The sequence below is a fragment of the Acromyrmex echinatior genome, chromosome 4, assembly GCF_024713525.1.
Source record: "Acromyrmex echinatior isolate Ae372 chromosome 4, ASM2471352v2, whole genome shotgun sequence".
NCBI classification, from domain to species: domain Eukaryota; kingdom Metazoa; phylum Arthropoda; class Insecta; order Hymenoptera; family Formicidae; genus Acromyrmex; species Acromyrmex echinatior.
Window position 1 is genome coordinate 3,056,278 of NC_141855.1, and position 9,076 is coordinate 3,065,353.

The 9,076-nt window shown below is 27.6% G+C and overlaps 1 protein-coding gene across 1 annotated transcript in view; it reads left to right on the plus strand.

Moving 5' to 3' along the window:
- Positions 1-9,076, plus strand: part of Gfrl (Glial cell line-derived neurotrophic family receptor-like) — a 354,141-nt gene that overhangs the window by 135,627 nt on the left and 209,438 nt on the right. The gene's annotated exons all lie outside the window — the stretch shown is intronic.

Sequence of the window (9,076 nt, forward strand, 5' to 3'; positions counted from 1 at the left end):
AACTTTTGGATTGAAAACATCCAGATTTGTACTCACGTTATGAAATTTTAAAACCAAAAATATTGAGAAACTAATTTCAAAATATAAAATGTCGCAAGCACATAAATATATAAATTTATTTTTGATTTATATTTGAGTGTGACTATAAATATTAACAAGATAATATTATGACATAGTAAGTAATCAATTAAATTATATTCTAATTTGGTAATTTAAATTAAAATTGTTTTTGTAAAGAAAAAAAATATCTATCGATTGGTTGAGATTTCAAGGCAAAAAGAATATTTGTAATATAACCGAACAAATGTGGTTTTTCTTTTTCGACTGAGAAAATGGAAACTCGAATAACCGTCCATCGTCCGCAAACATCGCGACGATTCCGATGTGGAATGCTGCGTTCCTATACGCCTCACCGTTTTCTGCGCTCGCTGCTTTCTAGCCGTGAAATGAAGCGAAATCGATAATGGAGCACGCCCGTGCGCAAATTGTCGCGAGATAAGAGCCGTTATGAAGACAAACTGCCAATAGTAAAAAAGAAAAAATTCGCCGATTTGAATAGACTTTAAAAAAAAGATATAATCCTCCTAACCTTTGGTTCAAATCTTATAAAGGATTAGTGATGTTATAATGCCTTAAACATTTCTCAAAATGTGAAAAATATTTCTATCTGGAAGATTGTATGTTAAAAATTAAATTTTTAACGCTGAATATTAAAATAATTTGAATATTATTACATAATTTGATTTGAATAATGTATATAATTACGTATACAATTAAAAAATCATTTTATATATCTCAAAATTGATCATTTGAAAGAGAATTGTAATTGCAAAGAGTAAATACTATCTTACTATTTTAATTAATTATAAAATTACAAATAACGCGAAGATAATTTATTTTGTTTTTCTGCGATTTTTAGGATCAATCGAATAAAAAACGACAACATTCCGCTGGATAAAAATAAAAAGTATAAACGTGTCACAAAAGCGTGTCGAAGAATTTCACTCACGCATTGGATTTCATATTCGATTTAGATGGCTTTGAAAGTGATGCGATGATCACGTAGTGTAATAACGATAAATGTTTCCGTAGCGTGGAAACGCACTCACGTTTTGCACCAAAGAGCACCAAAGAGAGCTCGAGAAAGAACGAAAGGGTGAGGTAGAAAAAAAGGGAGCGAAAAGTAGTTCGTGCGCACGATAGCCCACCTAGTGGTGACAAATCGATCTCTGCTCGACAATTAAAGTCACCCATCCCCGCTAAGTTGGCGTGCGCCACCATGCGATTATTATCTATGCCGTGATTGGTTCTCGTGACTGGAGTTGCACGCGGCCACCTTCTTTCATTCTTACTCGTCATCCTCTTCAATAAAAAAAAGAAACTGTCGCGGTCGGTCTTTTTAATCGAAAAGGGATGAATGATTGAAGAAAAGATATATTTGGTTTTATCTGTCCCCCCCAAAATATTGAAGGACCAGTATGTTTCAAATAAATATAAAGTATTCAATTATAATACTTTTAACTCTTTTTATCCTTTAGAGATATTTTTCAATAGCAGAAAAATTATAAAAGGACAAATTTTATTAATTTATTATTTTCCAATTTAAATTTTTTTATGTAAAACGCAGTGTTGTTTATTATACTGCTAAAAGGATAAAAATGAATAGAGGATTGCGCTCCGATGACCTTGATCTTGACACATATTAGCATACAAGCTTATGACTTTGAGTGACTTTCAACAAGTTTTATTTATCGTCGATTGTCATCCGTTAAAACGTTATTTATAAAATAAATTTAATAAATAATGTCTTATTTCTGCTACACTGAGAGAAAAATGTATTAAATTTTAATGAATATTTATTCATTAAAATAGTGCGAATAGTGCAGTTGAATATTTACTGAAACATATATAACATGTAAACATATATTTATTTGGTACAAGAATTATTAATTTGATTTACCTACCTATTATTATATTTTATTTAATAAGTATTTAGTTTCCATAAATAAATATTATTATTAGTATATTCATTCAAACAATAATTTATTATAATTTAGTACAGTTCTCTCTCAGTGTACATACAATGTTAAGAACTATTCCAAACCCTCGTCTCCTTGCGTAATGACTTTCCACGCGAAGCGAGTCCATCTCACCTCCCCTCCTGCCGAAGGCATCCGACTTTCCACGAGAGAGAAAAGTGACTCCTTACCTTAGTTTCTTACAACTTAGTAAGATGGAAAAGGGGTTACAGAAGACGCGCTCCATCGGATAATGCATCTGGGAGTATAAATGGACGATGTTCGAAGGGATGCCGTACCGCCTTGGGTTCCCATATCACTATCGAGAAATCCTGAAACAGAAAAAAGAGATGGCAAGAGGTGAGGGAGGGTTAGGTGAATAGATAGGCACTTTTGTAAGTTAGTTTCGTTCTTGTGAGGATGTTTTTAAAAGTTCAGAGCGCGGGCTTGCTTCCCTTTGAGAACGAATTGTTTGATGAGAGATGCGCGATTTCTTTACACCAATCGATAGTTGGGCGACTCTCGAAATATTTTACAAGGGACCTGTCACAACTGTTTGAAATTCGCGGGTTTCTTCTTGAAACATGTTGTGAAATATAAAATTCTGAAAGTTACGTTTTTTTTAAATATCAGCCTGATTTGAGATTTGAGGAATTAAACAACCCTTCACAACTTAAAAAGGATAAGATCATTTTCAAAATATCAAATTTTTGAAAATTCTAAGTATATAGTTATAAAATATATAAAAAGTCATAAAAGTTTTCTAAAACATTTTTTTGTATATCTTATTGTCGCTGATAATTGATAGAAATGTAAATATTAGCTTTGAAGGGTTGTTTTACACATTAAATCTGAGATTGAGCTGATATAAAAAAATGCATGTCTCTTAGTGTTTAAACAATCTTTGTGTTTAAACAACACATTTCAAGGAGAATCGAATTGATTTCAGACAGTTGTGACAAGCCTCTTGTTAGCTCCTGCCACATGATGTATTTGCAAGAAAAGATTATATCTGTACAGAGAATTTTAATAAAATGGACATAAATTAATTTATAAAAATAACATTTAAAGGTAAACGACATTTTACAAATATGATATATTGTTGAGAATATTTTTTAAGATTTTTTTTTATTACAACATATTTCTTATAATAATATTTGAAGCACTTATGTAATAATTTTATTAAAAATTGTTTATATTAATTATTTTACCAATTGTATATTGAGTTATTTATTAGATTAATAAATAAGGGAAACAAAAAAATAGCCAAAAAAAATACTTCTGTGTTTGTATGTTACAATCACATTGTATTTAAAAATATATAAAAATATGAGAAATAATTTTATAAAGAGGGATTATATGCTAATCAACATCACTCAATATATCAATTTGTGATAATTCTATTATAAAGGCAATAACTATAAATCATCAATTTTTTTAATAGTAAGATTTAACTGATTTTATTCAGAGTAAGTATTTTTATTGTAACAATCCGTTTTCTATTGTATATTAAAAAATATGCTACATCATAAATAATACAATTATTTGAGGATCTCGATTTCAAGTACTTGTTGACTTTTTACACACTAGTGTAGTAAAAATTATTCTTCTGATATCGCAAATAAATACTATTTAAAGAAAAAAAATTTCAAAGTTCCATAATAATTTATCGCAACTAGGTATTGTTCTTTACGATGAATTGTAAATATACAAACTCAAGATATCGATGGCGTATATACGTTGATATGTACACATATGCACATATATATATATATATATATATTACACGCGTCTCGTTTGCTATCCCGCTAACTTACGAGTCCGCTTTTTTGATTTCCCTTGGCGAAATTTTCATGCATTTTTCAAATGCGACTCGCACAGGCCGCCGAATACGCGTTTATTGAAACTGCCCGCTCTGTTTGAATTTTTCTGAGTTCCAACCGTACTTTTCTTCAGTAGAAAGGAGAACCGTGGGTTAATTCTTTAAAATATTACGGGTTTATTGAAACCCTTTTTGTTTTTTCAACAAACTTTCAATAAACTTTAGAATTCTATTTCGATATTACAGAACTTTCACGAAAATTTAGCGAATTTCAATCAGATCGTGCTTTCTCTGTAATAGTAATGTTTACATAATACAAAAATATTAAGAAAGATAGTGAAAAAGAAAAGGTAAAAAGCAAATTATAATTAAGGAAAACATCCATTTTTTTGTATACTCTGCACTTTAGGATAAAAATATTAAAAAACACTTTTTCTATCAATTTTCATATTTTGAACAATTCCTACAAACTCTGCAAAAAAATCCATCTTTTTGATAGTTTAATCAAGAAAGGATTCACTAGATTACATGGTTGAGTTAACATCTGAATACTAAGCTCGTAATCCGCACGGCTTATGTTTCCCCGGATTATTCACTACGTTCGACCCTCGCCGGATCCAATTATTCATAACCGTGAATTATCGTATGAGCGTATCGAACAAATTATTGAAACTATTTGCTATTTGTAATCTCTGAACTCTGAATTCTCTAAAGCTGAGAAGAATTTCGATCTTCGATTTGTATTGTATTTATCGACATGTACTTCTTTTATTCATACACATCTCGTACAATGTCTTCCTGGTTTAATTGCCTATGGAATACCATCTTGGAAATATTTCCATCCAATTAATACGTTCGAGAATTCCGATGCGCGAGCATTCAAGTGCACGACACTTCTTGTTATCGGCGACTGTATTAACGGCAACGCCATCGATGCACGGCCGCAAGGGTTATGCAATTTACGGCGTTTACGCGTGCCCGCTTGGCCATAATCGCTCGATCGAAATTGCAAGTTGCAGATGTGAGCAGTCACATGATGCAGTTGAGCGACAATGTGTGATTAATGATCCACTTGTCAGGAAAAAAGAGAGTAAGTATATGTAAAAACGTATAAGTATGATCAAATTGTATTTTCTTGGAATTTAATAAAATTAGAATTACAGTTTTATTTGTCATTCAAGAAAAACTTTTTCAATTCCCTTTTTATTATTACAATATAATTGCGACACATAATATAATTGGAAATTTTTTAATATATATTAGATTCAGATATCAAATCGCTTTTCTTTTGTATTTCTTTAATCAATAATTTTATTATTTTTGATATCGTATTTTTAAAAATTCATTAATTTTAATATACATTAATTACGTTTATATTGATAATATTCTTACAAGGAAATCGATAGATAATGTTTCTTCGTCATAGATCTACCTCAACATTGATTACGTATCAAAATAACTATAATACGAAATTACGAGTATCTAAAGATTTCGTTATAACTTTTATGCATATAGTAGCATATATGTATATATCTAGTATAAAATGGGCATGTTGTTACTCAATTAATACATATTACCGGCTTTCGAATCGATCGGAACGAGAGAATAAAAGTTCTATTCGATAAAATTATTCTGTTGTCGATGAATTTGATATTTAGCATTTATAAAAAATTTTTTTTCACATTTTGCAAATGCATGTATTGTTCGTAGGATTTCTATTTCTTTCTTTTCTTTATCTTTTAATAAAAAGATTTCCTTAACGATTTATTTAAACAGTAATTTATGTTTTAAATATAATTAACTTTCACCATGTAAACGGAGGTCATTTGTGTCCAAGCGATTTTTTTAATTATGAATATTTTGAAAACAAATGAGTACGCGGACGCACCATTCTATTCTTAAAAAACTTGTGGTGGAAATTCATCTTTATTAAAAATTAACTTAACTTTATTAACATAATGTATCAAAATTTTTACCATGGATTTAGTTAATCAACACGGTTGCAATCAAGTCTGTATTTTAATATTTATCAACCGCGAAATATAAATTTGATGTTTATATCGTGATTTGTCAAAACTGTCTGTTTGACATTTCATTCGTTGTACTAATTTCTGAAATTATCAATCAAAACACGATGGTAAAACTTGTTTTTCTACAATTTTAAATATTATATGTCAAATTCGTAAAAAAATAAGCAAAATGTACAATTTTATGTGAAAATAGACCGATGAGATTAAATACACATGAGTAAAAAATGTCATTCGGTCAAAACAATTCATTGTGCTCAATAATATTTTTTGTAAATTTATCGAGGAATTTATACAATTTCTAGTTTAAGTTAATTGAGCGCTAATTATTTATCAGTCTTGAAACACAGTCCTAAATCGCATCAAATCATTAACAGCTTTCTGAGATGCTCATTTGCAGCAATAATATATATTGCTTGTCAATTTAATTTATAATATTACTATTTTAGCTTTGATTTAGGATAGTGTTTTAAGATTAACAAATAATCAGTGCACAGATAGTTTGAATTGGAAATTGTATAAATTTACAAGAAACATTATTAGACTTAAAAAAAATCACCTTGACCAAATATGGTATTTTTTACTCTTGTAGATAAAATGTACATTGAGTGTGATTAACGTTGGAAATGCCATGTAAAAGGTACAGGTGATTATTCCATTGTAATTATCAGTTCGCACGGTCGTAATTAACCATGTTTTCGCGAATATTGTATTGTGTGAAAATGCAACGAATAAGTCTGAAAAGAGAGATTACCTTAGGGAAGCATCGAGTCTCAGTGGAGCAACCATGTGATGTAAGTTATAATTTTTAATTTCATTGGTTAATTACTTTGGAAGAATTAATTATTTATAAACAATTTATGTGTAAGATAACAGTTTTTTGATATTAATTATGTGCACTTTTATAATTTACATGTATATTTTCGCTTTAACGTAGTGTTAATGTGATTGGAACTCCACCGCACAGCGGTGGATAATGACATTTATTATTTCATTAAGGATAATGGATCTTTTTGTAAAAATCATATTTATAATATATAATATAAATCTATACAAAATATAAACAAATATAGAGATAAAGATGCGTACGAGCGTGCATGTATATATAAATATTTATTCTTACAAGTTAAAACTACTATAACTAATTTATTAAGTATTTTGTACATAAATTGTCAAGCTTAAGAAAGATTTTTCAAAAAATAATTGAGAACATATTAATAAGAAATATAACATATTAATAATTTTAACTAAATAAAATACAGACTTGTACTAATAATAATCATCATAATTTATTCATAGATCAATATTGAACACATATAAGTTGTTAAATCAAATAAAATTATAATAATTGCATAATACGGAAGCTATAGATATATGTTCCCCAAAGTAAAAGTGTAAGTATCCCAAAGTTAAAGATGAGTATTACACTGTAAAATATTCCTGTTGAAACCGTTTTTATGATAATACTCCGTGTATAAATGTAAGTCAATCGTTTTTTTTTTCTCGTTATTGAATAATGTACACATATTAGTTCATTCTTCTCTCTACCACTTATTGTACATCCTCTTTACTCGCGTAATTTTCTGATTGTCGAACGTAATCTCATTCTATAAACGACATATAAAAGACAAATCGCTTACTGATACAATGATCGATAATAATGAAATATGAGAAAGAGAATAAAGTCATACAATTCAACATTTAATAGAATAACTTAACTGTGAAGTGATTTTTTCTAAAATTAAAAGAATCTATGAGTAAACATAATAAAATATAACTGTACAGGTACATACTGTTGTTAGATTGAGCATCATGAGTATTTTTTTTGTGAAGATATGTAATATAAGTCACAATGAAATTAAACATACGATAATCGTTGACATTAATAAAAAAATGTTTATTAGAGATTCTTTTAAGTAAATTTAAGTAAGAATCATCTAATAATTTAGTATTGCTATTATTAATGACATTAACTTGCTGTTTAATGAATCATGTTTCTGCAATTAGTCTTATAATTATATTCAGAATCAAGAATTAGAGGATTTATCCTAGTCAAAATTATGATTATATCTTATCACATATTATATTATGTGCATAATTTAGTATAAAGTAACATTTGTTTGTATACATAAATATATGATAATATGTAATAAGATATAATCATATATAATTTATATCATGCAAAATATATTATATTATGCATAATATGACATAAATAGATAATTTCTCCGTATATATGTAATAAGTATATAGGAGTTCGGACAAACATTATCTGCATTATCAAATTGTTCATAATATAACATATAATAAGGTATAATCATATATAAATTACATATATATGTATATATATGGTATATATATATATATATATATATATATATATATATGTATATACGATCATAGATAAAAATTTTACTCGAGCTGATATAGACTGATAGAATACTGAATTTGTACTTATATATATATATATATATATATATATATATATATATATATATATACACACATATATATATACATATGTATGTATGAATTCTTTTATGGTATATTTTTATCTTATATGAATAATATAAATTGAATCAAGATATTTTGTATTATCTAAGTGAAATAAAAATTAATTATTTATAAAGCAAAATAAAATTTGTTAATTTAGATATATTACCTATTTTATTTTTCTTTTTAAAATATCGTTTAAATAGAAATTGAAATATACATTTGGCCTATATTCATATACTTTTAATATTAAATGTTATTTAAATAAAAACAGAGTTTTGTTACTACAGATTGCACAAATGTTACTCTTTTTTAATATTTCGTAGCCTACCTATTTTTACAATCTGATTTCATATCACTTAATAGAGACATTTAATAACATGATATTCAATCTTGTCGTATGTAATGTAATATTATGGACTGTAATCGTACAGTATTTTAATAACATCAAATTTTACGAGAGTAACAGTTCCGCTTTTCGTAATCAACTCAGTACACATACACATTCTGAATTGATCTGTAATTAAAATGTAATTATTAAACCGTGTGTGCTCTAATACAAAACTTTATTTGGAATATGTCATCTGATATGCTATTTCCTACAAAATTTATGTAACAAATTATAAATATAAATATGAGTTGTCATAATTAGCAAAAGTGTAATAAATCCGATAATTATGCAAGATTTATTTAAATTACTTCTTTTTTTGATATTT